Here is a 6,000-nt window from a genome sequence, read left to right as displayed (position 1 = left end):
ATAGGCCAGGAGCAGTGGCTCATGGCTGTAATCCCAACACTCTGGGAAGCTGAGATGGGCAGCCTGATTGAACCAAGGAGTTTGAGTTCAGCATGGGCAATATGGTGAGACTCCATCTCTACAAAAGATATAAAAATTAGCCAGGCATGGTGGCATATGCCTGTAGTTCCAGCTACTAGGGAAACTGAAGGGGGAGAATCAGTTGAGCCCAGGAGAGACTGCAGAATAGGTCAATAACAAAGAAATGGAATTAGTAATAAAGTATCCCATCAAAGAAAAGCTAAGGACCAGACTGCTTCGCAGCTGAATTCTACCCAACATTTATGCTTTTTTTTTTTGTCTCCCCCCACCCCTTTTTGTGGAGAATGGGGTGTCGCTATATTGCCCAGGCAGGTCTCGAACTCCTGGGCTCAAGCTATCTCTACTCAACATTTAAAGAAGAACTAATACCAATTCTTCTCAAACCCTTCCAAAAAACTGAACCAAAGAGAATACCTCTAAACTCATTTTATGAGGCCAACAATACCCCCAATACCAAAGCCAGATAAAGACAGTACCAGAAAAGAAAATTACAAGGCAACAGCCTTGGTGAACATAGAGGCAAAAATCCTCAACAAAATACAAGTAAATAAAACTTAACAGCTTATTTTTTATTTTATTTTATTTTTTGAGACAGAGTCTCACTCTGTCATCCAAGCTGGAGTGCAATGGTGTGAACCTCTGCCTCCTGGGTTCAAGCAATTCTCCTGCCTCAGCTTCCTGCTTGGGACTACAGGTGTGTACCACCACACCAGGCTAATTTTTTTTGTATTTTAAGTAAAGACAAGGTTTCACCATGTTATCCAGGTTGGTCTCAATCTCCTACCTTAAGTGAACTGCCTCCCAAAGTGCTGAGATTACAGGCGTGAGCCACCACATCCAGCCACTCACCACTTCTTTTCAACATAGTACTGGAATTCCTAGCCAGAGCAATTAGGCAAGAGGAAGAAATAAAAGGCATCCCAATAGAAAAAAGAAAAAGTGGGCCGGGTGCAGTGGCTTATACCTGTAATCCCAGAACTTTGGGAGGCTGAGGTGGGCAGATCACCTGAGGTCAGGAGTTCGAGACCAGCCTGACCAACATGGAGAAACCCCATCTCTACTAAAAATACAAAATTAGCAGGGCATGGTGGCACATGACTGTAATCCCAGCTACTTGGGAGGCTGAGGGAGGCGGAGATTGCAGTGAGCTGAGATCAAACCATTGCACTCCAGCCTGGGAAACAAGAGCAAAACTCCAACTAAAAAAAAAAAAAAAAGAAAGAAAGAAAAAGAAAAAGTGAAATTCTCTGTCTGCTGAGGCATGATCTTAGATAGAGAAAACCCTAAAAACTCCACCAAAAAAACCATTATAGAACTAAAATGAATTCAATAAAGTTACAGGATACAAAATCAACATATAAAAATCAGTAGCATTTCTTTTTTGTGTGTGAGACAGGGTCTTGCTCTGTCACACAGGTGGGAGTGCAGTGGCACAATCACAGCTCACTGTAGCCTCGACCTCCTGGGCTCAAACAATCCTCCCAGCTCAGCCTCTGGAGTAGCAGGTGTGCACCACTATACTTGGCTATTTTTAAAATTTTTGTGTAGAGACAGGGTCTCCCTATGTTGTCCAGGCTGGTCTTGAACTCCTGGACTCAAGCAATCCTCCCACCTCAGCCTCCCAAAGTGCAGGGATTACAGGTGTAAGCCATTGCATCCAGCCACAGGGGCATTACTATTTTTTTTTTTTTTTTTTTTTTTTTTTTATAGAGACAGGGTTTTGCTATGTTGCCCAGGCTGGAGTGCAGTGGCTGTTCACAGGCGCAATCCCACTACTGATTAGCATGGGAGTTTTGACCTGCTCCATTTCTGACCTGGGCCGGTTCACCCCTCCTTAGGCAACCTGGTGATCCCCCGCTCCTGGGAGGTCACCATATCAATGAGGATCGCTCAAGTGATCCTCCCACTTCAGCCTCCCGAGTAGCTGGGACTACAGTGGCATTTCTATACATTAATGACAAACTATCCAAAAAAAGAACTTAAGAAAATAATGCCATTTGCAATAGCAACAAAAACTATGTAGGTGTAAATTTAACCAAGGAGGTGAAAGATACTGAACACTATAAATATTGAGGAAAGAAACTGAAGAAAATACAAATAAATGGAAAGAGAGCCTTTGTTCTTGGCTTTGAAAAGTTAATATTGTTGAAATGTTAACTATGTAAAGCAGTCTACAGATAAACGTAATTCCTATCAAAATTCCAATAAAAATCTTTTACAGATATAGAAAATGATCCTTAAATTTATATAAAATGACAGAGTCAGGCACAGTGGCTCACACCTGTAATCTCAGCACTTTGAGAGGCCAAGACAGGTGAATCCCAAGGTTAGGAGTTCAAGACCAGCCTGGCCAACACGGTGAAACCCAGTCTCTACTAAAAATACAAAAAATTAGCCAGGCTTAGTGGTGGGCACCTGTAATCCCAGCTACTTGGGAGGCTGAGGCAGGAGAATCACTTGAACCCGGGAGGCAGAGGTAGTGGTGAGCCGAGATCGCACCACTGCACTCCAGCCCAGGTGACAGAGTGAGATGCCATCTCAAACAAACAAACAACAACAACAAAAATTTATAGGCTGGGCACGGTGGCTCAAGCCTGTAATCCCAGCACTTTGGGAGGCCGAGGCGGGTGGATCACGAGGTCAAGAGATCGAGACCATCCTGGTCAACATGGTGAAACCCCGTCTCTACTAAAAATACTAAAAATTAGCTGGGCATGGTGGTGCGTGCCTGTAATCCCAGCTACTCAGGAGGCTGAGGCAGGAGAATTGCCTGAACCCAGGAGGTGGAGGTTGCAGTAAGTCGAGATCACGCCATTGCACTCCAGCCTGGGTAACAAGAGCGAAACTCCGTCTCAAAAAAAAAAAAAAAAAAATTTATAAGGAATGACACAAGACCCCAAATTGCCAAAACAATCAGGCCAAAAGAACAAAGCTAGAGGCATCACACTCCCTGATTTCAAAACATGTTATCACATAAAGCTATTATAATCCAAACAGTATGTTCTGGCATAAAACTGACCTGTAGACCAGTGGAACAGGATGAAATGCCCAGAAATAAATCCATGTATCTATGGTCAGATGACTTTCCAGAAAGATGTCAAGAACATGCAACAGGGAAAGGACAGTCAATAAATGGTGTTAGGAAAACTGGATCTTCACAGGCAGAAGAATGAAAGTGGATCCTTATATCAAAAACCAAAACCAGCTCAAAATGGATTAAAGACTTAAATATAAGACCTAAAACTATAAAACAACTAGAAGTAAACGTGGAGAAGCTCCACAACATTAGCCTGGACAATAATTTTTTTGGAAGTGACCCTAAAAGCACAGGCAACCAAAGCAAAAATACACAAAGGGAATTGCATCAAATGTAAAAGCTTCTGCACAGTGAAGGAAAAAATTAACAAAGTGAAGCGATAACACCAAAAATAGATGAAAATATTTGCAAACCATACATCTGATAAGCAGTTCATACCTAAAATATATAAGGAACTCAATTCATTATTAAGAAAACAAGCCGGGCGCGGTGGCTCAAGCCTGTAATCCCAGCACTTTGGGAGGCCGAGGCGGGTGGATCATGAGGTCGAGAGATCGAGACCATCCTGGTCAACATGGTGAAACCCCGTCTCTACTAAAAATACAAAAAATTAGCTGGGCATGGTGGCACGTGCCTGTAATCCCAGCTACTCAGGAGGCTGAGGCAGGAGAATTGCCTGAACCCAGGAGGCGGAGGTTGCGGTGAGCCGAGATCGCGCCATTGCACTCCAGCCTGGGTAACAAGAGCGAAACTGTCTCAAAAAAAAAAAAAAAGAAAAGAAAACAAATAATCTGATCTTAAAATGGGCAAAGAACCAGAACAGATATTTCTCAAGACATACGAATGTCCAATGGGTTCATGAAAAAAACGTTCAACATCATTAAACATTAAGGAAATAGAAATTAAAACCACATAAGCTATCACCTCACACCTGTTAGATGGCTATTATCAACAAGATGAAAAATAATAAGTGTTGGCAAAGACGTGGAGATAAAGGAATCCTGTACTTTGTGGTGGGAATGTAAATTAGTACCGTCATTATGGAAAGTGGTATAAAGATTTCTCAAAAAAACTAAAACTAAGCCAGGTGTGTTGACACATGCCTGTAGCCCCAGATACTTGGGAGGCCGAAGCGGAAGGATAGCTTGAGTCTGTCTGGTTCAAGGCTGCAGTGAGCTATAATTGTGCCACTGTACTCCAGCCTGGGTGACAGAGCACGACTCAGTCTCTTAAAAAAAAAAAAAAAAAAAAAAACAACTACCAGCAATCTGACTTCTGGATATACGTCCAAACTACTCCCATGCTTATTGCAGTATTATTCACAATAGCCAAGATACGAAATCAAACTGTCAGTGGATAAATGAATGAAGAAAATGTGGTATATTTGGAATACTATTCAGCCTTTAAAAAGGAAATTCTGCCATTTGCAATAGCATAGATGGAACTGGAGGACACTATGCTAAGTGAAAGAAGCCAGTCACAGGAAGACAAATACTGCATGATCTCACTTCTAAGTGGAATCTAAAAAAGCTGAACTCATTGAAGTAGAGAGCAGAATGGTAATTACCACATGCTAGGGAAGGGAGTGAGGAATGAAGTTTTTCATTAAAGGGCATAAGGTTTCAGTGAGGAGGTTTGAGATCTATTGCATGGCAGAGTGACTACAGTCAATAAAATGTATTGTATATTTCAAAATAGCTGAGCAAATTTCAAATGCCTCACCACAAAAAATAAGTGAGGAATATGTTAGCTTGATTGAATCATTCCACATTGTGTGTGTGTGTGTGTGTGTATAAAACATCACATCATACTCCATTAATGTAAAAAATTTTGATTTATCAATTAAAAGTAATATTAGTAAGTTAAAAAGCTAATGTATTGATGGATTAATATCATTAAAGATAACATTGAAGAGAAAAAACAGCTAGACAGTATGATATCAGATATAGAAAACATGCAGAATAGAGAATGCGAACATTTGCAGAAAAGAATGCATTGGAATAATATATGCCAAATTCCAGGGAATGGGTACATCAGGAAATGGAAGGGAGTGGGATCATTAAAGATACATAGGGGTCTTTTCTTTTACCTATAGTATTATTTTATATTATTATTTTATTTTAGGCAGGGTTTCCTTCTGTTGCCCAGGCTGGAGTGCAGTGGCATTATCACAGTTCACTTCACGGCAGCCTCAACCTCGCAAGCTCAAGTGATCCTCCCATATCAGCCCCTCAAGTAGCTGGGACCACAGGGGTGCACCACCATGCTTGGCTAATTTTTTTATTTTTTTGTAGAGATGGGGTTTCGCCATATTACCCACGCTGGTCTCAAACTCCTGAGCTCAAGCAATCCTCCTGCTTTGGCCTCCCAAAGTGCTGGGACTACAGGTGTGAGCCACTGCTCCTGGCCTGTATTTTATTTCTTAACCTAGGTGATCAATAGTATGCATACTTGGTTCATTCAGATTTCTGCACCTGAAATACTTCATAATTCTAAAAAATATTCTTTCTAGAAACCAATACTTTGAGGAAGGTTGAAGGAGTTAGATACTGTTAGCCTATGATTGCCATTTCCAAATATTTGAAGGAACATGTATAAGAAAAAGGTATTCTGCTTCGCTAATGCATATGTACAAGCATTTGTTAACTATAGGTCACATACATTTTGCTATCACTGTTTCAGAAGACAGAATTAGGACAAACGGGAACAAACTACAAGGAGGAGGGTAGATTTGGGCTCAATATACAGAGACATGTTGAACAATGAGGCAGCATGGTGTCAGAGATGAGAGTAAGACAGTTGGAGCCAGCCTTCCTGGGTTCAGTGCTTGGCTCTGCTCTTTGTAGGCAGTATGACTTGGGGCAAATTATTTAACCTCTCTG

This window comes from Saimiri boliviensis, chromosome 2 (assembly GCF_048565385.1).
Source record: "Saimiri boliviensis isolate mSaiBol1 chromosome 2, mSaiBol1.pri, whole genome shotgun sequence".
Taxonomy (NCBI): domain Eukaryota; kingdom Metazoa; phylum Chordata; class Mammalia; order Primates; family Cebidae; genus Saimiri; species Saimiri boliviensis.
Note: the sequence above shows the minus strand (reverse complement) of the source record.